This window comes from Aethalodelphis obliquidens, unplaced genomic scaffold (assembly GCF_003676395.1).
Source record: "Aethalodelphis obliquidens isolate GAN/ISIS:26980383/991018 unplaced genomic scaffold, ASM367639v1 scaffold3, whole genome shotgun sequence".
In the NCBI taxonomy this organism is placed as follows: Eukaryota; Metazoa; Chordata; class Mammalia; order Artiodactyla; family Delphinidae; genus Aethalodelphis; species Aethalodelphis obliquidens.
Window position 1 is genome coordinate 40,438,836 of NW_020837947.1, and position 26,413 is coordinate 40,465,248.

At 39.1% G+C, this 26,413-nt stretch overlaps 1 long non-coding RNA gene across 1 annotated transcript in view; it reads right to left on the bottom strand.

Annotated features, from left to right (window-relative positions):
- The window catches only part of LOC113605921 (uncharacterized), a 60,416-nt gene that overhangs the window by 16,314 nt on the left and 17,689 nt on the right, over positions 1-26,413 (bottom strand). The window contains exons 2-4 of the long non-coding RNA XR_003427403.1: positions 20,573-20,647; positions 19,851-19,995; positions 17,606-17,714 (exon numbers count right to left, since the gene is read on the bottom strand). This is a non-coding gene — a long non-coding RNA (uncharacterized LOC113605921). The remainder of the gene's footprint in view (positions 1-17,605; positions 17,715-19,850; positions 19,996-20,572; positions 20,648-26,413) is intronic.

Genomic DNA, 26,413 nt, shown 5'->3' on the forward strand with positions numbered 1-26,413 from the left:
GGTTAAGTCATGAGGTCCATCCATGTTCAACTCACTGTTGTGAGCAACTCCCTGACACGTCACTCTTGGACCATGTAATACCCTGGAGACTCAGTGGAGGGCAGGGTGTGGTTGGAGGCCCCTCTCATATATAAATGAACCATGTATCCATCTCCCTTGCGTTACCAGTGCAGGATGGTGCAGTGCACATCTGCCTGGCTGCCACATTTAAACTGCAGCCAGAAGACAGCGCATGCATCTCCTTTTCTCAAGTTTCTGCCTACTCCCTGGGGGCTTCTAATATTTGTGTCCTGCTTTTCCATTTGATATTCAGCACAAGGAGTCAAGGAATAAAACAATACCAGGCCAGTTTTTCCTCTCTCTTCTTCATCTAAAACTCGATTCCTCTCTACGCTCAACGTGGTTCAAAGTACTTTATTATGTAAAGGGGAGTAAAAAGAGCTGAGGTCCCTCAGCTCTTTACCTCAGCAGATGTGTTTGGTCTCTGCAGCCCTCCCTGCTCCATAAGAACTCATGATCTAAATTGGAGATGGTCATGAGGAAGAGAGAAGTAAATGTTCTTTGATACTGCAAGTAATTATAAGGCATTATAATTATAACATTATATATAACATTATAACTCAGAAATCTTGAGACCCAGAGTGCTGATTTAGCAGGTGTAACTTTCCTGTTATGTTTCAAGAATCGTCATATTTTCTAACTGAATAATTTGATTTCTTGCAGGAAATATACTAGGATGGCATCTTGGAATAACCAGTGATGTTAGGAATTGGCTCAATCCTTTACAATTTTAAACCTTTACCCTTAAATTTCTCAAGGAACATTACTTATAAGAAAAAGAGGAAAACAAGAAATAGTCCAGTACTCAGACTTCCAGGAACTTCAAATTCACAAGTGCTGCAGAAAACTCTAGTCAAAGGCAGTGGAGATCAGGAATAGAGCATGGAAGCAAGTTAACCACTCAGGACCAAGTGCTCCTGCACTGCCAGACCCCAAGTTACTCAAGAAGTATTAGGTCATCCTCCTGCACCCTCAACTCACTCAGCCCTGACCCCACTACCAAGGCGTAATCAGAAAACTTAATGTAACTTGATTACACAGTTATTATACCTTTCCCTATGTGAAGAGTTACCCACTTTGATCTAATTCCTTAAAGCCTCAGGGAGCATATCATAGGGTATGTTTAAGTTAAATTCCACTAGTCAAATAACGTGGCAAATCTTCTGTGTGTGTTAATTGTAATAATTTCTATGTCTATATATAGCGTTTTAACAAAGCACCCTAAAATACATGATTAATTCCACATGATATTCACAAGACTTTAGGCCAAGTAACAGAGTTCAATATAATAAATAGAAACACTTTAGATATTTTAAGAGAAATGGGTTTAATTCAAGAAATAAGAGGCTTACAAAATAACTAGAAGTTTGGAAGGAATGGGCTCTAGACTGGGCCTCCAGGAATAACCCCCAAACACTGCATAACCAAAACACCAGGAGGGCTGCTGATTCTGCCACAGTCAGAGGTAAAAATCAAGAGGCCACTACTGGAACTATTAAGTCAAGAACATTCTGTTATGGACTAAGATATAGAGGCCAAACTAGTGGTTACCAGTGGCTGGGGTAGCAGGGTTCGGGCAATGTAGGAGTTAGGGAGTGAGAGGTACAAACTACTGGGTATAAAATAGGCTCAAGGATGTACTGTACCACACGGGGAATACAATACAACCAATATTTTGTAATAACTGTAAATGAAAAGTAACCTTAGAAAATTGTATACAAATTTTTTTAAAATTTTTAAGTAAAATAAAACAAAACATAAAAAAGACATTATGCTATGGCTGTGACCTGGAAATGAGAAAGTAACTGCTGTTGTCACCTTAGCTACTACGTAAAGCTGGACACTGGAACACTGCTGAAGAAAAACCCCATGTCTTTGCAACCTGTTTTCTAAAAGAAAAAAACAAACAAAGGTGCAGGAAGATGGCTCCCTTATTACTCCCACCTTATAAATCTTGAGTCAATACTTCTAAATGATAGAATCAAATTTGCTTCCAAATCTTAGCAGCAAAGGAGCCTGGGAAATATGGATTTTTAGCTTTCCAGCTTCTACAGGCCAGAAGGCAAAGCAGAAGGAGTTAGAAATGGATGCTGGGACTTCCCTGGTAGCGTGGTGGTTAAGAATCCGCCTGCCAATGCAGGGGATACGGGTTTGTGCCCTGGTCCGGGAAGATCCCACATGTCGCAGAGCAACTAAGCCCGTGCACCACAACTACTGAGCATGCGTTCTAGAGCCCATGAGCCACAACTACTGAGCCTGTGTGCTGCAACTACTGAAGCCCACGTGCCTAGAGCCTGTGCTCCACAACAAGAGAAGCCACCGCAATGAGAAGCCCACGCACTGCAAAAAAGAGTAGCCCTCACTCACCAGAACTAGAGAAAGCCCGTGTGTAGCAACAAAGACCTGACACAGCCAAAAAATAAATAAAATTTTTAAAAAAGAAATGGATGCTGAGAACAGACCAATCAGCCATACCACCACAGGGAGCTTGTTGGAACTTCCACTTCACAGATGAGGAAACTGAGATTCAAAAAATTTAAGTGATTTGCACAAGACTTCAGTGCTAAATAAATTGTATTACCAGTAATAAAACCCAGGGATTTCTATGCCGTGACCAGAATACTTTCCAATTTGCCATTCTGTATTAATTGATTATGAGGGATTATTAATCCAGAAGAAAAAACAATTTATTACACCTGTAAGAGGACCTAACATTTCCTGACATATATTTGCCCATCTATCAGGCTATTATTATGTTTCAAAGAGATCAACTTAGAAAAATCTCTAGATATACAGCACTCCTTCTCAATGGATATTAAGCAGTTGATAGAGTTTAGGGTATAGATGAAGTAAACTTGAAAACTTCAAGCTCTTGTCTTCCTTCAAACATTCAAAAATTACCCAAAGCCTAAAGACAGAAAAAGGCAGCTGAACAGGCAAAAATGTTCTTGATTTTTATCCCCATTCCCTCCCCAAATTAAAAGATTATTTGCAAAGATTTATAAAAAGTCAAAGAGTAAAAGAAAAACTTACGTTATCTGAATTAAATTCAGAAATGCTATTCGAGACAAATGTAATATATAAATGTAAGTTAACTAAATACTGGTGAAGTTATCTCTTAAAGAGATACCGGCCTTATAGATGTAACTATAAAGCTATTGAATATAATCTGGCTTGCTTATCAGCTTTCTAATACATATCTCTTTTTAGTAATTGGTTCATTTTTAAAAAATGAATTATTATCCATGTGTTCATATGTGGATCATAATTTAATCAAATGTGAAATTTTAGATTAATTTTTAGCATATTCAAACTCATCCCAAATCCACTAATAGACATTCAGAAAATGGTTTTGCTGTCATTCTACAAGTCTCCATGGCAATGTTCAGTGCTCATTTTTGTGACTACCTCTTTAAAGGGAAGCATTTTGGAAGAGGTCTCCTGAGGGCGTTTATAATAAATCTTTCCTGAGTTTCTTTTAGGCAGAAAAGAAAAATCCACTTAAGACAATGCTTTAAGGCAAAGTGTTACCTGACTTCAGATTCAAACGTTTTATTTATTAGGGAAGAAGTTAAAGTCTCCAGGGGATGCTGAATCAGTCTATTCTGAGAGGTAGAAATGGAGAAGCTACTTCAGGTAAAATGGTGTCTAACTCTGGTAACAGAGACAAGTCCTAGCCCTGCCAACATTCTCTCTCCTGGAAATACCACCACTCTACTCCACAGGGAAGGTATATTAATTGCTTAATTGAGAAATGAGAAGACAACAGTGAAGAATTACAGCAGCTTTTATTTACTGAATCCCCACTATATACCAGCCATGTTAGATGCTTCAAAACATTACTATGAGCATTAATCCCACATTGCAGAAAAGAAAGCTGAGGCTCATAGGAGCTAAAAATGTGCCTAATGTCACACAGCTAGTAAGCAGAAGAAACAAGACTCAAACCATGACCGACTGGCCTCAAAGTTTGCATGCTCTCCCCTACAGCATAGCGATGAGAAACCCAATATCTCGAGCAAAGGCCACTGTCTACTCAATAGAGATGGTATGAGGCAAGCAATGTAAATTGACCCAACGAGGAAAAACCTACACCATGTAAAACTGCAACGCCACAGAAGCTTTGCAATCTTACCTGAATGTCTCTAGCAATCAATGTAAAGGTTATTCAAGTTCAGCAAACTTGCCTCTAGCAAAATACAGCTAAATTTGTTCTACTTATGGGAATGGAAGGAGAGTAAAAAGATTCCTGTTTCCTCGTTTGCGGATCTATCCCCGGTGTGAATTTTCACCTTCACGAGTTAAAAGATGCAGCATAGAAAGGGATGCATAGTTCTGAATAAACAAGTTATACTTGAAATGACAATCAACACCCCTGACACACTTCTATGTACGTCTGATTTTTTTTTCTCAAGAAAAGATTATGTTTCTGATACAGGAGTGATCATTTCTAGCCATGTTTCTCATGCCCAAGGTATATATTCCCTATAGTCTCTATGTAATATACCTTCAACATATTATACTTTTTATGATTATTAAGGTAAAACTTCATTTTCCAGCTATAGAGTCAAACCAATTAATCTATTTCACTTTGGGTTTTTGGTGGGGAGGAGGATATTTTTGACTAGTAAGGCTTTTTTCCTTTATTTAATTGTACATTTTCCCTTTCTACTGCCATTTCTTCCACCAAATGTCTGCAACTGATTGTAACTCCGACATTCCAAATCAGATATGACGTCTGAAGCATTGTAACTGAATTGTGCAGGAAGAAACACTCAGGACTGTGATTATTCTTCATATAGTTCTTCAAAAAACATTCAGCTTTTCTGCTGCCACATCACATTATAAATTAATTTTGTTTCCAAGTAATGCTCACCTTAATTTTCTTTTACTTCACTACTCTAACAAGTTATCTTGGCTCAGGCTAAGATGAGCTAGGCAACAATCTCTCTGGAGGCTTGCACGTGCCACGACTGCATAAAATCACCTTAAATGGGAATTCTTAAGGACACTTAAAGAGTTTCTAGCCATATCCCTGATTTGCCTGGGGAGCATTAGGCCTGTAAGAAAGAATTTCTGACATACTGGGGTGGGATGTGGTATGAAGAGTGATTGCTATGTTGGCACAATGAGCCTGAAAAAATATTATACATCTTCTACCAGGAGCAATACTAAAAGGGAATAGTATTTCTGAATACAGTAGGAGACGTTCCTTGAATTCACCACGACTGCACAGACAGCTCCCACTGCCACCAGCACGCAGTGATTATTTTCCATTCAGCCATTCTCCAGTCTCCTACTACCCAGATCTATGTTCTGTAGTGTTCTGTGTATGGCGAAAAGGCTGACGCCTGCAAAACTGCGTCACCTGGGCTAATGGCAGCCCAGCAGGAAATCAGAAAGTGGGAAAAGAAAGAGGGCAGGGGGCTTCCCTGGTGGCGCAGTGGTTGAGAGTCCGCCTGCCGATGCAGGGGACACGGGTTCGTGCCCCGGTCCGGGAGGATCCCATATGCCGCGGAGCGGCTGGGCCTGTGAGCCATGGCCGCTGAGCCTGTGCGTCCGGAGCCTGTGCTCCACAACGGGAGAGGCCACAACAGTGAGAGGCCCGCGTACCGTAAAAAAAAAAAAAGAAAGAGGGCAGGGTTCTTCTTGGCTTGCTCATGCCTGGATTCAATGCTAGGATTCTAACAGTGGATGCGGCTCCCTCTGACCACAGCTCTGGACAGGCGGTCTCTCCTCAGAGCTCTGTCTCTCACGGGGCTTTAATGTGTGTTCCTCTCCTCGGGTTTAGGGATGGCAACACCTTCCAAATGTTGCTAGTCAGGGGTGCCTCAACTTCTCTTGTTTGTTATCTTCCCCAACCTCACACTTCTCTAACAAGTACTTTCATTAAATTCTCCTCACAATTCCATCAGTGTGCATTCTGTCTGTCTCTCGCTGGGCCCCTGGCTGATGCAGTAATTGGTTCCAGGAACAGACACTCAGGTTGGAATTCCAGTATTGATTCCACACATATTATTTTATAACATACAGATGACTTACCTACTCAAGTGGGAGGAGGAGTGGAGGGTAAAGAGCAGAGGGCAAGATTGTGGGAGATTAAGTATCTGTTTCATTTGAGCTTTGTGGTGATAAAGATTATAGGTGGCCTCTCACATGCTGGAGAGATTATAAGAATAAAAATATAAGCTTAGTGCCTGAACTTTCAACTCAAGGCATGGTGGAGAACCGGAAAGTTTCTAGTTAACTTTAAATGTTATCTCTTATCTCGCGTATTGTACAACAGACATAGTTGACGATCAGAATCATGACATGATGATATGAGCTGCAGAGCTGCAATACCAACTAAATATATACATCCAGTGGGCTTTGAAAGTCCAAGTTAAAATTAAGCTTAGCAGCCCTTCTCAAGTCTCAGGATCCCACTTCTTTGTAACCAGGGTTCTAACTGTAATCTCAGAGACTTGTAATAAAGCACTGGTTGAAAAAAGGGGAACCCTGACACCTGAAATGAGGTCCTTAACTTGAATTCTCAAATCCCCCTGCATCGTCGTTGCTAGTTGATACAGTCTCTCCAGACTAAAACAATTACTTTCGGTAGCTTCATCTGGAACGCTTACCTAGCCAGGACGTTCCCATTATTCTCAAGGTTAACCCACACCATCACCCATAGCTTCCATGGCCACAAGGAGAATTGCAAAGTACTCTCAAATATAAGATAGGTTCAATATCAAAGGGGTGATAGGAAGGTGCCAATTTTTATAGTCAAGAAATGGGAGTAGGGGAAGCATGTTTACAAATAGATTCTGACAGGATTAAATCAAGGAGCTAAAAATATAAGGTTGTTTCAAGAAGAATTTATCAATATGGGAAAGCTTATCTAAGATTCTAGATATATTATGTCAGCTGAAGCTCTAATTAGTTTGCTTGAAGCCTGAACTCAGTGGTGACCTACAGTAATAAGGTTGAGATGCTGGGACTTCTCTGCAACAAAGAGGAAAGAAATTAAAGGCATAGGGAGGTGGGAATGCTGGAGTGGACCTATTATCTGTAACCTACTCAGCCACTCTTACCATACCTCTAGGAAGGACCAAAGGACACTTCCTTCCCCAAAGCAAAAAGAATACCTTGGTAGTGAGCACCAGTACCCCCCAAAAGTTCTGTCATGGCTGCCCTGTGTAGGCTAGAGATGCTACTGAAGAATCAGGCTCCCTAATCTCAATGAGAATGATGGGGTCTTGGAGTGGTAGAGGCCAGGTGGCAGTGCCCAGTTTCAGGGGTGAGGGTGGCACAACTACTGAAATAGACCACAAAGACAGAACAGCAATACAAGTGTGTTGACCTACATGGATATATGATTGTGGTTAATTTTGTGTGTGTGAGAATTTTAGAAATGAAATAGATTATCAACCTTCTAAAATATTATTTAGTTTACGTTATCACACCAATTCTTCCCCTGGTAGGCAATACCCAAATAAAAATACTACAGTGGGAATTCATGGCCTCTTACCCAGTTCACAAACCCAGAGCCTTTTCAGATAGAGGCTAGTTTTGTTTTGTTTTGTTTTTTAAAGGAATCATTCTGAAAGGCAGACACAAAGATACACTGCAAATCTTCCTCCAAACCTTCCCTCACAAGATCCATGGCTGTTTAACAGAGTGACAGTGAATTGGGAAAGAGAAATAACCATACTATCCAGGAGTTATTACCTCAGTTTAGCACTAATCAGTGTAGGCACAAAGTCAGGAAATAAACGGAGTCTTGGCCCAAATCTACCTTAGAGTGGTCAGTGGGCTATAGCCCTTCTGATTGTTATTTCCCATGCTTCTTATTGTATACTTGGAATAATCATAACTTAACAACTGGAAACATCCTTACATTGGTTCTCTGACCTATGAAGTAAATGCTGTATGGTGGGAAGAGCCAAGTAGGGTTTCTGGAATTTCCCCTGTCAAGTAGTAAACAGAAAGCAATACCCTGAAAACACTGCAGAAATGTGTACTACTATCAAAGATTAAAAGCAGCATGGATGGTAATTCCGGTCCCTGCCTCATTTTATACTGGCCTTTTCAGTTTGGAGGTCACAAAAGCCAAATGGATGCTTAAGAATGACCCTGAGTTACTGTGATCAGCCACAGCTGCTGATCCAGATGTAGTGCCCTAACTGGAGCAAATCAACACAGCTGCTGGCTCCTGGAATGTAGTTATTGATCTAAGAAGTGGTTTGTTTTCTTGTGGGGTTTTTCCCATTTGCATTAGTAAAGACAATCAGAAACTGTTCATCTTTATCTAATAGTAGGAACATAATTATACCTTCAATGTCTCAACTCAGGACTATGTCAACTCTCCTGAAAAAATCTTGACCATTTTGAAATCCCAGAAAACATCACCCTGATCTAGTATATTGAAGACATTATGCTAACTGGACCTGATGACCAGGAGGTCACAAGTTCCAAGATGCCTTAACAAAACCATGTGTGCTAGTGAGTAGAAGACAAACCACACAAAGCTTTGGGATACTGTCAAACTGCAAAATTTCTAGTAATCCTTTACGGTAGAGCATGTGCGGATATTCCCTCTAAAGCAAGCTACAATTAATTGCACCTTGAATTTACTACTATGAAGAAAGAGGCAGCATATTTAGCTTAAGTCTTTGGGGTTTGGAGGAAGACTACACTACATTTGGCAACACTGTTGTAACCCATTTCCTGAATAATCCACAATGTTACCAATTTTATTGCTGCCCACAGCATAAAAGGCTTAGCAATAGGACCAGGTTATGGTGCAGGCTTCCCCATCTTTTGCATTTCATAAGCTAGAATATTTAAATGGTACTTGAACTCTCTGGTACAACTTGAAAGGCTCCCTTTGAGGCCTCTACTGTGCCGCAATAGGAGAAACACAGTATAGACCCTAATATGATAGAGCAATCCAAACTCCCTCCTGCAAAAAACTATCCCATTTGTAAAACTATTTCTGGTTTGCTACTGGCCCTGGTACAACAAAACAACACCTGAGCACAACAACCAGGAGACCACATGACCTGAGCTGCTCATCATGAATTGGGTATTATTTGGTAGATGTGTGCATTGAATGATTAAATTTGGAATGGAATATATCTAACATGCCCAAGGAAGTCCAGAAAACTCAAATAACCCAGCTGGGCAGAATCAGACTTCAAAGTACATACACCTAGGACCTAGAGATTAACATACTGAGTGAAGTAAGTCAGACAGAGAAAGACAAATATCATATGATATCGCTTATATGTGGAATCTAAAACAATGGTACAAATGAACTTATCTACAAAACAGAAATAGAGTCACAGATGTAGAAAACAAACTTATGGTTACCAGAGGAGAATGGGGGAGGGATAAAGTGGGAGATTGGGATTGACATATATACACTACTATATATAAAATAGATTTAATAAGGACCTACTGTATAGCATAGGAAACTCTACTCAATACTCTGTAATGACCTATACGGGAAAAGAATCTTAAAAAGATTGGATATATGTATATGTATAACTGATTCACTTTGCTGTACACCTGAAACTAACACAACATTGTAAATTAACTATACTCCAGTAAAATTTTTTAAAAAACAAAAATTAAAAAATTTTAAAAAATAAATCAATTAAGAAGAAGTCAAAAGATTTCTTTCAGCTCAAATAAAATCAATTCCATAACAAAAAAATTGCATAAAGCAAGATTAATTTTTCATATTTCTCGGTATTATGTGGACAGGATTCTTAGTTCAAAAACACCTTTCTGTCAGTATTGTGCAGTTTTAAAATGGATGTTGGGGGCTTCCCTGGTGGCGCAGTGGTTGAGAGTCCGCCTGCCGATGCAGGGGACACGGGTTCGTGCCCCGGTCTGGGAAGATCCCACATGCCACGGAGCGGCTGGGCCCGTGAGCCATGGCCACTGAGCCTGCGCGTCCGGAGCCTGTGCTCCGCAACAGGAGAGGCCACAACAGTGAGAGGCCCATGTACTGAAAAAAAAAAAAAAATGGATGTTGGTAGTGGGGTGGGAGAAGGAATAGGGGTTGGCACATCTCGTTTCTCTTTAGTTTCTATAAGATCCTTAATTTCCCCTCTGTATAAGTTTGCTCAGGCTGCCATAACAGAGTACAGGCAGACCTTGGAGATATTGTGCGCTCAGTTCCAGACCACTGCAATAAAGCAAATATTGCAATAAATCAAGTCACACACACACACACAAGTACATACTCCTATTGCTGTCATCAGTTCCTCAAACCACACTTGTGGCCTCCTGGGAAGTTATCTATGACTGTTAGCCAAGAAGGAAAAATTACCTGTCTTTCTGATGGATGTTGACCACATCCAGAAATGGACAGCTGCTACACTCCAGCCCCATCTGTGACGGTCTGAAACTCCTAAAGGGAAATATTTCCATTTGGCAGAATTTTGTGTTGTACATCTGTACACTTTGTGTGGAGGGAGAGATGGTCCACTGTATGGATCCACAATGACTCCTGGGAGGAGCTAATGGGATGCCTTTCCCACCAGGGATTTGAAAAACAAGATTAGAGGATTGGTGACAAGGAGTTCTGGGGAAAAGTTATGTGAATAGATGTCTTGGTATAGTCATGGACTGTTGGCTATTTATGTCCTATAGAAAAGTCTACCAGAGGGTATCTATTGCTGAGGAATCTCTTAATGATCAGAAAGATTACTATTACAGATGCCATTCAGCCTCTTTACCCAGCCAATCCAGCATGTGTGTTCAAAATGGCCATGGTGGCAAGGTGGAAGGATACACATGGAACTCAGCAACATGGACTTGCTCTTCCCAAGGCTAATCTATTACAATGCCTATGTACCCAGCCTTTCAGTCATAGAGACCAATGATGTGCTCTGATATGACACCATTCTCCAAAAGGACTAGCAAGCTCCCTGATGGAAAGTTGATTATCCTTTCTACTTGTGAGTGGGGTAGATATTTGTCCTCAGGAACCCAAATACCTGTCCCAGATATGCATTTGGCATCCCAGTCTACAGTGTTTCTTCTAACACCCTACTATAAGCTGAATTGTGTCCCTAGTTGAAGTCCTAACCCCCAGTACCTCAGAATATAAACTTATTTGGAAATAGAGCCATTGAAGATGTAATTAGTTAAGATGAGGTCATACTGGAGCAAGGTGGGCCCTTATTCCAACATGACTGATGTCCTTATAAGATGATGTGAAGGCACAGGGGAAAAGCGTAACATGATGTTGGAGGCAGAGATTATAGTTATGGAACTGTAAGTCGAGGAATGCCAGCAACACCAGGAGCTCATAGCATGGAACTGATTCTCCCCTAGTCCCTTGAGAGATCACAGCTATACTGACACCTGGATTTCAGACTTCTAGCCTCCATCCAGAACTGTACAAGAATAAAATTCTGTTGTTTTAGGCCAGCCCATTTGTAGTATTTTGTCACGGTAGTCCCAGGTATCTAATACACATCCTTATTCATACCTTATTCAGTCAAAAGTTATATCACAAAGCATCAACCTCAATCAAGCCACTCACTTTATAATGAAACAAAGACAGTGATGGGCTCACGCCTATGGAATTCATGGGTTTTACCACATGTCCTATCATCTAGAAGTGGACAGCTATGGTACCAGCTGAGGAGGGTGGGGTTAGGGTACTTTAAACCAGTGATCAATGTACAGTAATGTCCCCCTACTTACCCCATAGCCAAGTCCCAGAACAAATTGGTAGCGGTCCCTCAATATTAAACCTGAAATCTCCATGTTAAAAATTTTGCTTCTTGTTCCTGCACCCTTGGGTTCCACAAATTTGGAAATATGAGTTCCTAAGAGAATAACACCTTCAAATGGGAATGAAGTCACGATTTCAGTATATTGGAGACTAATTCCACCTCCTGTTAATTTAGGGCTCTTAAGCCACTGAATTGAAAGCAGAGGAAGAGTGTGTAACATTGTTGGAGTCATCCATTCCAATTGTCAAGGGGTGATTTTACTGCTGCTACAGAAAGGGAATAAGGAGGGAGATGTGGGGAGTTTGGTAGATTCACTGGAGTGCCTCATTATTCTCACAATAATTTTTAAGAGAATCTGTAGAAACGCAATAAAGGTAAAGCCACAAAGGGTTCAAATCCTCTGGTGATAGAGGTTAGGGCCACCGCACTGGGTAAAGAACCCAACCAGCTAAAGCACTGGCAGAGGTAAGAGAACTCAGAATGGGTGGTGGGGAAAGGAGTTTTCAAAGATCAAGGATTCATCAGCACCACTGGAAGGGCAGCCTGAGCAGAAGGTCTAGAATTTCATAAAGCACCAGATGTTTGAAGACAGCTGCAGTATGGAGGCTGAAAGTCACCGAGATGAGAAGAACAGCTTGGTACTAAATGTGAATCAGATCTTCCCCCTCTTGGGGATTCTGAGGACATTTTACAGGAGAAAAGCTGAGATCCTACCAGTCTGCACATGTAAGATTCTGATCAGATTTGGAGACTATGATGGTTAGTTTTTTGTGTCAACTTGGCTATGCCAAGGGATTCAGGTACCCAAACAAACACTAATTTAGGTGTTCCTGTAGAGGCGCTTTTTTAGATCTCATTAAGATCTACAATCAGTTGACTTTAAGTAAAGAAGATTATCCCTGATTATGTGGGTGGACCTCATTCAATCAGTGGAAAGGACTTAAGAGCAAAACAAATTTCCCTGTAGGAGAAATTCTTCCTCAAGATTGCAGCATCAGATGCTGTGGCCTGCCGTACAAATTTTAGACTTGCCGGGCCACAGTCATATAGCCAATTCCTTGAAATATATATATCTAGATATATATCTTTATATATCTAGATATATATATATATCTGTATGATGATCTCTCATTTTATTTGTGCTACTTGCATCAGTTTTCTGTAAGTCACAGTGGCATGCTGAACTGCAGCTTTGGGTCCAATAATATGAGTTGTTTTACCTGTAGCTGGGATGGATTATTTGTACCTGGTGCTCCTATGAATCATAGTGCAACATGTCCAGGAGCGGGGGCCAGCTGCTGTGCACAGCAAGTAATCACAAATGGAAACCACTTAACTTCCTATCTTCACCCCATAAACTTGGCCTCGCTGATACAGTGTCCAAACCAGAAGAACTGACCAACTGCCTCCTGGTTTTCAGACAAAAGATTGAAATTACTGAAGAAAATGCAGAGAGAGAGTGAGAAATTCCACATAACTGTTCAAAACAAACTTATTTGACCCTTAAGAAAGACCACTACAGGGTATGTAAATATTGAGTGCACATGGATAAATTTAGGAATTTTACCTTAAAAAATTGAAAAAGTAAAGTGAATCAAGAAAAACTTTCATTTAGAAAACAACTACTTAATTCAAAATTTCTTAAATTTGAATAATGCATGGAACTTCTTTGAAGGGAAAAATATTAGACAACCCACTATTACATACATTATTTTCCTAATATTATATGTATATGTACAAACATAAAAGTAGGTATAAAGTTCTTATGCTTATGCTCTTACAGAGCTAAAATAAACAATTTTATGTTAAATGATAGCAAAATTACAAAGCCAATGAAATTGTAATTTAAAACATTAAATTAGTATGACAATATGACAAATAATTATTTGCTTACTTGGTTTAATTAAATTTAAAACAAATCACTGTTTAGTTTCATGGAAAAAATACATGGTTTACATAGATGCTTTAGAACACGATGGACCACCATTTGGGTTTTTGTCATTGTTAACGTTACTTATTTTTAGATAATTCTTTTTAAACACTGATTAATTATTTTGATCAACCAATGAATTTAATAAAGAACCCAAAATTACAAAAGTTGGCAGTAATGTTTCAATATCATTCAGCAAAAAAATCCTCATTGTGGATTTACTAGGATAATGACTGCTAATGAGCTTTAGCAACTTATTAAATACCAAGACAGAACTCATGAACCTTAATTCACAGCAGGAACACGCAACTGTTACGACACAAGTTGTTCTGAGTTAGACATGTGTAGATTAAAGGAAGGCTCTATCTTGTGTTAGAATCTTTTGGATACATAGAATAGAACCAATTCAACCTGGCTTCAGCACAAGGGTTCTGCCTCTGTCCTCAGCAGGGAGGGGGAGTTTGGGGGGGTGGCTGTGGAATCAGGAACTGATGAGTTGTTGGGATCTGAGGCTATTCCATGTGTGTGTCTCTCCTTCCCTCTAACCCTCCTCTCTCTCTTTCCCTCCCTCCCTCCCTCTTTCTCTTTCCCCCTACTGGCTGACCCGTCTCCCTCTATCTCTGTATTTCTGTATAGTGTGTCTGTCCCTCACGCCATGAGGTCTTATCTCTACTTCTGTCTTTTGTGTCTCTATTATCTTCCTTCTGTGTTGTCCAGATTTATCTACCCATTTACATGTGAGGCAAAGACTACTACTCCCAGTTTGGGCTTAACATCCTTTACAAATTTAAATGCTGATTAGGGAGAAGACCTGTGTCCCACCTCCATATTTCTAGGAGAGGGAACAGTTTAACAGACCACTGATGTTAAGCTGTGGCTAGTTTGGAGTGAGTGTCACATGGGTGGCTGTCCACTCAACAGTGGCTATTAGAACATACTTTCTGAGAAGGACATGGGTATTATAGGAAACATGTCTATTTACATGTCTATTAAGGACCCAAAACATCAGTTTCTCCTAGCAACTATTCATTAAAGTACTTGAAATATCCAGTTGATTCTGACATTAAAGATAGTGTCTAAAAACCAATCCAGGAAATTATACCAGAGGACAAAAACAAAAGCCTTTTAAAAACATGAAAAGAGCCCCTGACACCACCTAGAAAGAGGTGAATGGCCCAAACCACAAGGGCTATTGGACTGTTCCACCAACAGACCGCTCTTGAAGGCACTCATTTGAAGCATGTGAAAGGACTTGACTTCAAGACTTTGGATGAACAACCTAAGTGTCCATCATCGGATGAATGGATAAAGAAGATGTGGCACATATATACAATGGAATGTTACTCAGCCATAAAAAGAAACGAAATTGAGCTATTTGTAATGAGGTGGATAGACCTAGAGTCTGTCATACAGAGTGAAGTAAGTCAGAAAGAGAAAGACAAATACCGTATGCTAACACATATATATGGAATTTAAGAAAAAAAAATGTCATGAAGAACCTAGGGGTAAGACAGGAATAAAGACACAGACCTACTAGAGAATGGACTTGAGGATATGGGGAAGGGGAAGGGGAAGCTGTGACAAAGCAAGAGAGAGGCATGGACATATATACACTACCAAACGTAAGGTAGATAGCTAGTGGGAAGCAGCCGCATAGCACAGGGAGATCATCTCGGTGCTTTGTGACCGCCTGGAGGGGTGGGATAGCGAGGGTGGGAGGGAGATGCAAGAGGGAAGAGATATGGGAACATATATATATGTATAACTGATTCACTTTGTTATAAAGCAGAAACTAACACACCATTGTAAAGCAATTATACTCCAATAAAGATGTAAAAAAAAAAAGACTTTGGATGGAGACCCTGGCCAGCAAAGAATGTATTTTTTACCAGCACTTTTTCTGGTAAAGGAGCATGGGTAAGAATATTTAATCCTTAAAAATTAAACATAATATTATAAAATCCTACCAAATCACTGCCTTCTATAAGTACTTTTACTTATACACAACAGTAGAAACACTAAGATTGCTTTAATCACAAAAATTTTTTTAAGTGAAATTATATCCTCATCAAAAGTGAAATTATATCCTTTAGTATTTATTAGATATAGGCAGGATAGGTGCAAAGTGTATTCACAGAGCTTACAATTTGAGAAAAAAGGGAAGATGGGATTAAAATTAATATGTAGGAAAAGCACAATGATGAGCTTTTACAAGCGTGCTGAAGATTTGGGGATTGTGGATGGTGCTGCTTAAGTGCAACAAATCCTCCGAAAAAAAGCTGGCCTGAGTCTCTCAAAAAGTGAGAAGGACACTTTGAGAGAAAAGGTCAAATAAATATATGCAAAGAGTATAAGTGAAAGAAGGAAGAAAATTTGGTGTGGGGAGTGCAGAGGGAAGACACGGCTTCCATGTGGTGTGGTGGCAGGCAAGGTGCTAAAGAGTAGAGGCTTGCACAAAGCAGTAACTGGAGTTTCTGAACCAGGTTCAAGAGAGGGGAGATTAAAGCAGCAAAAGTGGTCAATTCTTTTGGCAATGATATGTGGCATAAATTGAATGATGGAGCAGACAGGGATTATCACTTTGCCTGTTATAGTCAGCATGATGCCCTTCAGCACTGAAACACACCTAGTCACCCCAGGACCTGCAGATCTGTAGGGTGCAATCCCTGTCGCCTCACCTACCACAGCTGGCCTCACACATCACCCTGGCCCCTGCAACCGAAATTCACTTTTCCAGAACATTGACTGATTCCTGACACTGGCAAGAAGCCAGATCTCAGCTAAGCCAGACACTAGAGACACTCACTGTACCTCATGTCCCCTGCTCTAAATAAAACTCTCTTCTGCTGCTAATACCAGACAAATCTAAATGAGCCTTGTCTCAGTGTACACACGGATGAAAGTGTCAAATTGGCTCCATGGGGATCAAAAGAAAGAGAGGTGATGGAACAGAAAAGAAACAATAATGTGTGGAGGGGGACTACTAGGCACTTCTGTGAGGGGATGATGAGAAAACAGGACCTGGAGGGTGATGTCGGGGGAAAAAAGAATCACGGTGAAAAAGAGAAATGAGGAAGTAAGAAGGACACAAGAGAAGCACTTGAGAAAATAAAAAGAAAAGGAGTGGAGGGGTCCAAGGAGAACAAAAATTAATCAAAGACAGAGGGGAAAAAAGGAGATAGAACGAAAGCAACAGAAAAGCAAAGCCAGCGAGCTAAGGAAGAGAACAAGAGGAGAATCTGTATAGACTGTGCATCCTTTTGTTCATCTCTGACCAGGGTTACTGGTGCAAATCCACATTTCATCTGGCTAGTCAGCAAAAAACAAACAAAAATAAAAAGAGAATGTGAGGGATAGAAATGTCTGCATAAAGTCAAGCCTAAGACAAGGTTTTAAATAATATTGGATTTTTAGTTCCCCTTTGATAATCAATAAAAAGACATCAAAGTATCTGTTTTTTAAAATTATGTATTCATATAATTTGTTTGCATATGGAAACTACCTACCTTTTGGAATATGTGGCTTTAAGTGTGTATAGACTGTCCTTCCACTTATGACCAGTAATTAGCCTACTAGCCCTAAGGCTTCATACCAGTGTAGCATAAAAAATTCATTAATTTCCTAAGTGCAACAAATCACAAAAACCTTAAATGAATTAACAATCTGACAGTGATATAAACCCAAGAGCCTTCCTCTACCTCCTCATCATTAAATATAAACACAATGACCAACAGCAGGGTGCTCTGTAGGAGTTACAGGAAAGTAACTTTTAGCCTATGATTTTGTTCTCTCTGACAAAGGAGAGCTTGAATAAAGGAGAATGATCGAAGTTTCTTAAGAACTATATACATTATTGGTTATGTCATTTATCTCTTACCTGGAGTTAAGTGCTATCTCAGATGAATTATATTCATGGGTTATGCTCTCAGGACTGTCTCACTCAGGTGATATTTGATGAGTCCTTCTTGGTAACTTTCAAGATATATCTGTAAGAGATGGTATGTTGAGAAATTTTTGTATCTCTATTATGTCACTGAGAGTACCACATCAATACCTACTGAATAATCATTAAAAGTTTAGAGCCACATTTGCTTGAAGAGCTCAGTGGAAAGACAATCTACAAAACTGTTTACAGTTTTCAATGTCCTTTCTTACTCACTCTCTATTTTTTTAATTCATTTTGCTCAACTGTTTAATATAGGAGTTGGAAACTTCTTGAAGAGTCCCGTGGGGATATTAAGATTAAGAGGTTTCAGAGTTCTGCTGATGTATATGTTTTCTTCTCTTAGAAAATTCATTCAGGTAAGAACTTGATTGATTGGAGGTGTAACAGCCTATCATCTCCTCTGAGACTGTACGCAGGTAGGCACTCAGGGAGGCAGGTAGGCAGAGGGCCAGAGAGACACAGAGGTGACTAAAGGACATATCCTCACGCTCCTGAGTGACTGTCATGTAAAGGCTACCATTTGTTCTGCTCGATTCTTTTGGTCAGTACTATGGTCTGAATATTTGTGTCCCCCCCAAAGTCACGTGTTGAAATCCTAACGCCTAATGTGATGATATGAGGAGGGGGGTCCTTTCGCAGGTGAGTAGGTCATGAGGGAGGAGCCCTCCTTAATGAGATTAGCGTTCTTACGAAAGAGACCCCACAGAGATCCTTCTCCCCTTCCACCTTGTGAGGACACAGCAAGAAGGCACTGTCTAAGAACCAGAAAGTGGGCCCTCAAAGATTCCAAATCTGCTAGTACCTTGACCTTAGTCTCCCTGGCCTCCAGAACTGCGAGAAATACATTTCTCTTGTTTATATGCTACTTATTCTCTGGTATACTGTTATAGCAATCCAAATGGACTAAGGTAAAATATCAGAGTGAATATTTTATTTTTGGTTATGTTGGTATGAAATATTCCACATTGGCATGAATTACAGAAAAATTGGAACATAAAGATAAGCAAATACAATAAAATAAAAACTCACCATAAACTCACTACCCAGACACTAATTTTTCGGCCAATTATTCTCCTACCAGATTTATATTCTTTGCATACATATTTTTAAACAAATATATTTTTACATTATTTGATAGCCTGATTTTTATACACTCAATATCACAAATATATTTCATATGAATAAATATGATTCCTATACTTTCACTGTTAATTGTATACATGTTATATATTGTATTATATATTGTACTATATATGTATATATATAAAATCTACATAAACAATCAGACACGTTTGACAACAATTTTTTTAAAAAACATCAATCTAGGATTTTCAGGGAAAGAGTAGCTCCAAAAAATAATTATCAGTCAACTAATACTGAAAAAAAAATTTTAATTAGAAATTTAGAGATCTCAGTATGTCCTGACCTCAGAACAAGAACCAGATGTTCAAATATGGATAACAGGGATCCTCATCTAAAGGAGCTACATTATGGTATTTTTCCTAAAATATTATACCCTACCTTTTTCGTTTTGTTTTGTTTTGTTTTTGTGGTACGCGGACCTCTCACTGTTGTGGCCTCTCCCGTTGCAGAGCACAGGCTCCGGACGCGCAGGCTCAGGTGCCATGGCTCACGGGACCAGCCACTCGGCGGCATGTGGGATCTTCCCGGACCAGGGCACGAATCCGTGTCCCCTGCATCGGCAGGCGGACTCTCAGCCACTGCACCACCAGGGAAGCCCATACCCTACCTTTTTTAATTGGAGGACTCCTATCATCGTTTAACCATTTCTTGATGAACTGTAAAAACTGGCTATTACGCCATGTATCGATATAGCCAGTCTGCTTTTCAGTTTGGGGATTGCTGGTCTTATTGCCACTGCTCCATAACAGCCTCAGTAGCTTTCTAGTCATTTTTCCTAATTCTAGTTTATCATGGGCTGAGACACTGGAGACCTAAGTTCATTAACATGTGCATAAGGCCCAAAGTGTGTTAAATAAGGCCCCCAAAAATCTATAAGGGAAGTATTTGAGTCAGTAAATATCATCCATTTGTTTTATGTATTATTTTCACTAACATTGTTACATAATATTTATAAAAACCTGTACATAAGTATTAGGTATTTTATGCTTTTAAAGAAAAGGAAACTGAGATTTGGAGAAATGAAATAACTTACCCAACGTTACCTAGCTGTAAAATTACAGCATAAAGTCTCAAACCCAATTCTTCTCATTCCAAATCAACTCTAAGGACTTTGTTAAAAGCAATTTCAGGTTTTTTCATGCTTCTGGCTGAGGAATTCTAATCCAGGGTAAAGCTTCCTAAAACATGTTTCATCAAACAAATAATACAAGGTATATGTATTATGCAATCAAAGAGGCAAACACTGGCACAAACAACTTGCTTTACTGGACTTCTTAGAGATTTTAATGTGTTGACATGCTTCATAAATCTCCGAAAGCAGTATTTCCATAACTACTTGGACCTCCGAGGTGACCCTCTGTAATGGCATACCCCCAGACTTCCAAGGAGCAAACTGCAGAAAATAATGTCCCAGTGGGGCGGGAAGTGGGGGAGAGTTCACCAGACCAGGTAAGTGAGGTCTGATAATCTTAGTCTTTGCATTCACTTCCCAATTACAATCTGTTAGTATAGCTAAGATTAAGCAATAAATTCTGGAAAAGCTTTACATTTATGTGACCTTTTATCTCTTGATAATATAGAAAATTACTTCTAGTAAAAGGAAGAGATAACTCTTTCAAGAATAGCTACAGAATGCACCATGATAAAATATAACAATATTAATAACATTTAATCGGATTAAAAAAGTTTAAATTCCCAGAACACATGGATATAAAATGGAAACTCTTTGGCTGAATTTGGAGTTAAACCACGCACCATGACAGACCACAGCATTTTGTATCATAACCTTCCCCTGAGATGTGCTGCACTGTCCTCAGATCTTCACGATCTCTGTAACAGAAAGAGAATTCTCAACGAAATTCAATAATTTCCACCTTCACAAATTGCACATAATAAAAATTTTTGAGCAATTCTTCAAAACTCAACAAATAACCTTTAAAGTAGCTAAATCTATTTGCAGTTAATTTAAATATTTTCATGGAATAACACCATTTTAGTATAATAGAGAAAGTCATTATACGGCCCATGAAATAAAAGATTCTCTGAAGGGAAACAGTTCCCCAACTTGTCTCCTCGATAAGGTTTTGCATCATGGAAACCCTCTTGGCAACACGTTGTCATCAATATCTGTGAGTGGAAATTTTGCTAAGCACTCTGTACTTATTATCTTATTTAATAATTAAAACAATCCAATAAAGTAGTTACATTGTAAATAATCTCCAATTTTACAAATAATAAAATTGAGGTTAAGAGAAACTAATTAAGTTTACTGAGGAGGCAGAGCTAGGATTGGAAATCAGGCTGCTGTTTACAAAGCACTTTACTTAACCCACCTCTCTCTGCAATGCTCATATTCAGTTACCTGTTTCATGTATTAAAAATACGTAACACCCTGATTTTCCTATTTAAATCTTACAGGAGCCATGGAAGTTTTAAAAGTAGAAATGTGTTCTCAGTAAGATTCCCCTATTTTACCTTAGCAAGCTTCTTGAGACCACAAAATAACGCTTCATTCACTTTGACCTATAACTAACCTCCACTCTTCAACTGGAAATCAAAAGACCGTGGCATCTCATGATTTCTTCTTCTCTTTCGACATTTCTGCTGCCTCATCAAGGCCTTTACAAATGGAACTTAAGTATGATTAACTGCAGTACAAGCTAAACCCCATATATGAATGGCAAAGCAAGCCAGTTCTAAAACCAAAGATAGCTTTATGAGAAAACTAGTAGATGTTCAATCTGTAATTTTAGATTTTATATAAATTAATTTGAAATCAAAAGTCAATAAAAAGGAGAAGAAGGGATCATAAGACTAATTTGCCTGTCAGTGCAGGAGAAGTTGGAATTGGTATGACTGAAAGAGTCTAGAAGGGAATCCTATCAATCAATCCACAATTACTTATTGAATATCCACCACCACTAACTACCATTATGCCACAATTCTTAGAATCCCAGCCCTTGAGTTATCCATTGGGGTTAAAGAATTCCCAGAGAATTAGTATGTGTTAATGTAAATATGTATTACTCGAAGATGGGATAGCAGTAAGTCCTTGGCCACTATTATTGCAGTAACCTAATATAATGCAGAGCTCCAAGGGGATAGAATAAAAGACAGATAAATTATGACTGATTCTGGAGAAGTCACATCAATGGAGTAAAGGACCAAAAATGCACCAGAGCTTTGGGTTTTATTTCCAGAAGGTAGAATCATTGTACTAGGTACTGGGTACTAGGAAAGTGAAATAAAGGACAGAGCTGAGATAGAATATTGGGGCCAACACCAGAAGTTTCCCTACAACTAATGATAGCTTTTTTGTCCTCCATTTGTCTGTGTAAGTTGGTTACTTTTTACAATGTAAAATGCATTCTGGAATTTGAAGTTGTGATGCTACAAATAGAAAAGAGACCCTCCCCATACACTATAGGAAAAGGTCACAGAGGTCTATTACATAAAACTGGGATCATTATTTAGACTTAGAGCTCGTGTTGAAGGAAAACTACAAAGGGACAAGAATGGATTTCTCTTGCATTCTCGTCTGCAAAGAGCACTAATCTTTCCAACAAACCATGCCCTCTATCCATGGTGTGCTGACAAGGGTTCAACAACTGACTCTCCAAGAAAAAAAATTATTATAAATTTCACTGCTTTAAAAACATACAGCAACATGATTTACAAATAACGATAAAATATATAATAATCATCATCGTAAATTCCATTCCAATGACTTCAGCGCAGCTTGCTGTTTCCTATAAAATCCACCATCAGTTTCATTTTCATTCTGTTCCCAACAATAATGCCACAAAATTGGACTATGGATAAATGTTTGACTACAATCTGATTCAAAAAAGAAGTCCTCATGTCAATGTCCACTCATTGACAAATGAGTGTAGTTCTGACATAGATGTTGGCTGATATATATATTTTTTATATTATAGGGTGAGTCTAAAGTAAAACAACAAGGATGTCTGTCAGACGTCATTTCATTTTCAATGACATGAGTAATTTCTTTGCTAAATCGGATAGCAGTTTTCAAACACTAAAAGAATATTTTTTCAATTTTATGTGCTATTTACAATGTAACAGCTGCAGATACAAAACAATTTAAAATTTAATCTGCATTGCTAATATGAAAAATATTAATATTTTTAAGTCTAGACAATGAACAAATCAATAACTTTTTAGCATTTGTGATTGTCATGGTATAAATATTTCCACCATAGTTGATTCCAAACTACCAGTGCAGGACTGGGAAGAGCAGATGGCATTACACAGCATTTCCACCATACAGATACCAGACATGTAAATAACATCAACAACATAGGGCTTCCCTGGTGGCACAGTGGTTGAGAGTCCGCCTGCCGATACAGGGGACACGGGTTCGTGCCCCGGTCTGGGAAGATCCCACATGCCGCGGAGCGGCTGGGCCCGTGAGCCATGGCCGCTGAGTCTGCGTGCCCGGAGCCTGTGCTCCGCAACGGTAGAGGCCACAACAGTGAGAGGCCCGCGAACCGCAAAAAAAAAAAAAAAAAAATCAAAAAAAACACCACATAGATAATAGTAAAATGCAGTAAAATTAAGATGTGACAAGTCTTTCATGTTTACTATATCTGTTTTTAACATAATGCTCAGTTATAAGTTTATGCAATTTCATTTTTAATAATGGCTATTTAACAAACAGCAAAATCACTGTAAATTTAACAATTGTCTCTTGAGAGCCAGTAGGAGGTGGCTGGAGCATGCCAGCTGCCCCTACCCATCCCAACGTCCAGCATGCTGCCCTTCTAACTAGTCTTTCTAGGTGTATTTCCCCAGCTGCAACATTATTTTGGAAATTCCCTACTACAACCTCTTTGGTTTTAAAAAATGCTCATTATTATTTCCTGAACTGGAATGAAATCTGAGAGATAATGAATGCAGGTGAAGAAGAGTGGGTCTATTATCCACTGAGGAACAAACTGGGAAGTAGTGACAAGAGCGCTGGGATTTGCTGTCAGAAGACCTGGACCTACTACCCAATCCTGCTGTCTCAGATGTACCTCTTCAATTTTGAGCTTCAGGATTCTTATCTGCAAAACGCAGTTAATAGTCAATCACCTCACAGTTTTTTTTAAACAAAGGGTACATAAAACACCTGTGAAAGTGTTTTATAATTAAAATTTATGATATATAATAAATCCTTTTATAACATGTTATTCTTTCAAATGAGTTTAACCTTTTGGAACTTCTTTTTTTTTTTTTTTTTGCGATACGCGGGCCTCTCACTGCTGTGGCCTCTCCCGTTGCAGAGCACAGGCTCTGGACGCGCAGGCTCAGTGGCCATGGCTCACGGGCCCAGCCGCTCCGCAGTATGTGGGATCTTCCCGGACCGGGGCACGAACCCGTGTCCCCTGCATTGGCAGGCGGACTCTCAACCACTGCGCCACCAGGGAAGCCCTGGAACTTCTTTTTTGATCGAGGAAATTAGTCATATTTTAGGTTTTCTTGCTACTTTATTACAATTGACAATTTACGATTAAAGACATTTTTCTGGTTTGGAAAAAAATCTTGTATTTCAAAATAGGTAGATTTGGTTATGAGTACTTATATTACAGGAGATACCAAGCATATTTAAGAGAGCTCCAGAAATGACATTCAAGAGACCAGGATTTCACAGCTAGCTCATTCAACAATATTTACGACACATTTTTAATTTCTCTCAGCCTCATTTTGTTTATCTTTCAACTGCCATGATGGAGTGAAATAATCTGATGTTCTTTCTAAATCCAAATTTGCCTATAATTTCCTTATAATTTTCCTAAAGTGTCCCCTTAAATATTGATTCATTTAAGTGGTTATTTACAAAATATTAGCTACTATTTCTGGCTTTTAGATTCTTAAATTCACAATTAGACCTTACATAGGAACATACTTTGAAATAGGTCATTTTCTTATAGAGGAACAGTCCACAGTCCCTTTATAGCTACAAAGTGGTGACTATTCTGCTTTTTAGTCACTGGGGTGTTTAGCAAAGGGACAGAAAAATTTTAAACCAAAATATAAGAAGCAACCTTCTCAGGATAAAAAAATGAAACATCTCTGAAAATATAAGGCAAATGAAACACAAAATCTGATTTATTCTGTTTGGTGTTTTACCCTTAAGAACACATCAATTCCATGAAGATGTATAGAATGTCTAGAAACACTTCCCTTTTTCTTTTTTTTTTAATACCTAACTTCAAGTCTTCCTATTTTGAAGGGCTGATTCCTCACGCCGAACTAGTCCTCCAACCTGCCTCTTCCTCCTTAGAGGTCTGTCCCCTGGCCACAGAGCTCCCAAACACACTCCTTAGCCTATCTTAGAACATGTGCTTCTAATTCAAGCAAAAAGAAAACTAAAGCAAAACAACAACAACCTCCAACACAAGTAAGAATCATTCTACACATAAGAGAATGTGGTAACTGCCTGACTCATACAGGGTTAGGTACAGAAGTGAAAATGCCACCTGAATGATTCTTTAGATAATATGAATCTTTCCTGGAACTTTTTTATTACACAATGAAGAAGAAAAGAAAGTTCTTTATGAAATACTTTTCTTGGGAACTAAAAATGTAAGCTTCTACCACTGACAAGGTGGCATTTTTAGATTAAGGCGTGGGAAATCTAGCATGATTTACAAATACAACAGTCCAAGAATAACAGCCTTCCTGCCATTCATGATTGGCATCGTTATTACAGACTCTGTTATAATCTTATCTCACTGTCCAACAAAGCAATTCATTCAGCAACTAAGCTCATGTCAAAGGCAAGGCAGAGACTACTTATTTGCAGAAAAATGCTTTTGAAAAACATAGTCTCATTGTTCAGACAGAACCATGACATGGTGCAAGGTGCTTATGATAGAAGGTGGCAGGAAATGAAGTCGAAACAGAAATACCAGCTGAGAAGGTGTTTAATCTTCAAGGTGTGAGGTACCACATTCTAGCACCCTCTCTGACTGATAGCAGGCATGAAGGGAAAAACTATCTAAAACATATGGGGAAAAGTACACTTAGGACCCTTTGATGTCTGTGTTGGCAAAGCACTTCAGCTTTGACACCCAGTCTTTAATAGAACAGCTGAAGCTTTTGGTTTGTAAGTAAAAGGAAGCTAAGAGATTGCTGAGTAGGGTCTGTCGCACACACAAAAATGCAGCTTCACTTCAATGGATGCCTGAAACTGTTCATCTCAATATTCACAGACACACAGACACACACACACCCCTTAGAGCTTTCTTATAAGCTACTCCATATCTGCTTTTAACAAGGCTTATAATTTTCAAATAATTTTTCCCATGGAAAACTAATGAATTTCTACAACTGCATATAATCAAAATGTGGAGGGAAGCTGGAGAGTCCCTCTTTTCCCAAAAGGCAGAAACTGAAGACCATAAACACAGTGGGGATGAGGCTAATATAGGTCTCTCTGCACGAGGAATGATCAATGAAACACAGAACTGACTTTTTCTTTTCAGCTGGAGTGAGGGGTAAACACAATAGCAGCAAACAAAAAAAGGGAGATTTTGTCAATGATTCAGGTATTTCCCAAACTGTCCTCGGCCTCCAAATCCACAAAAA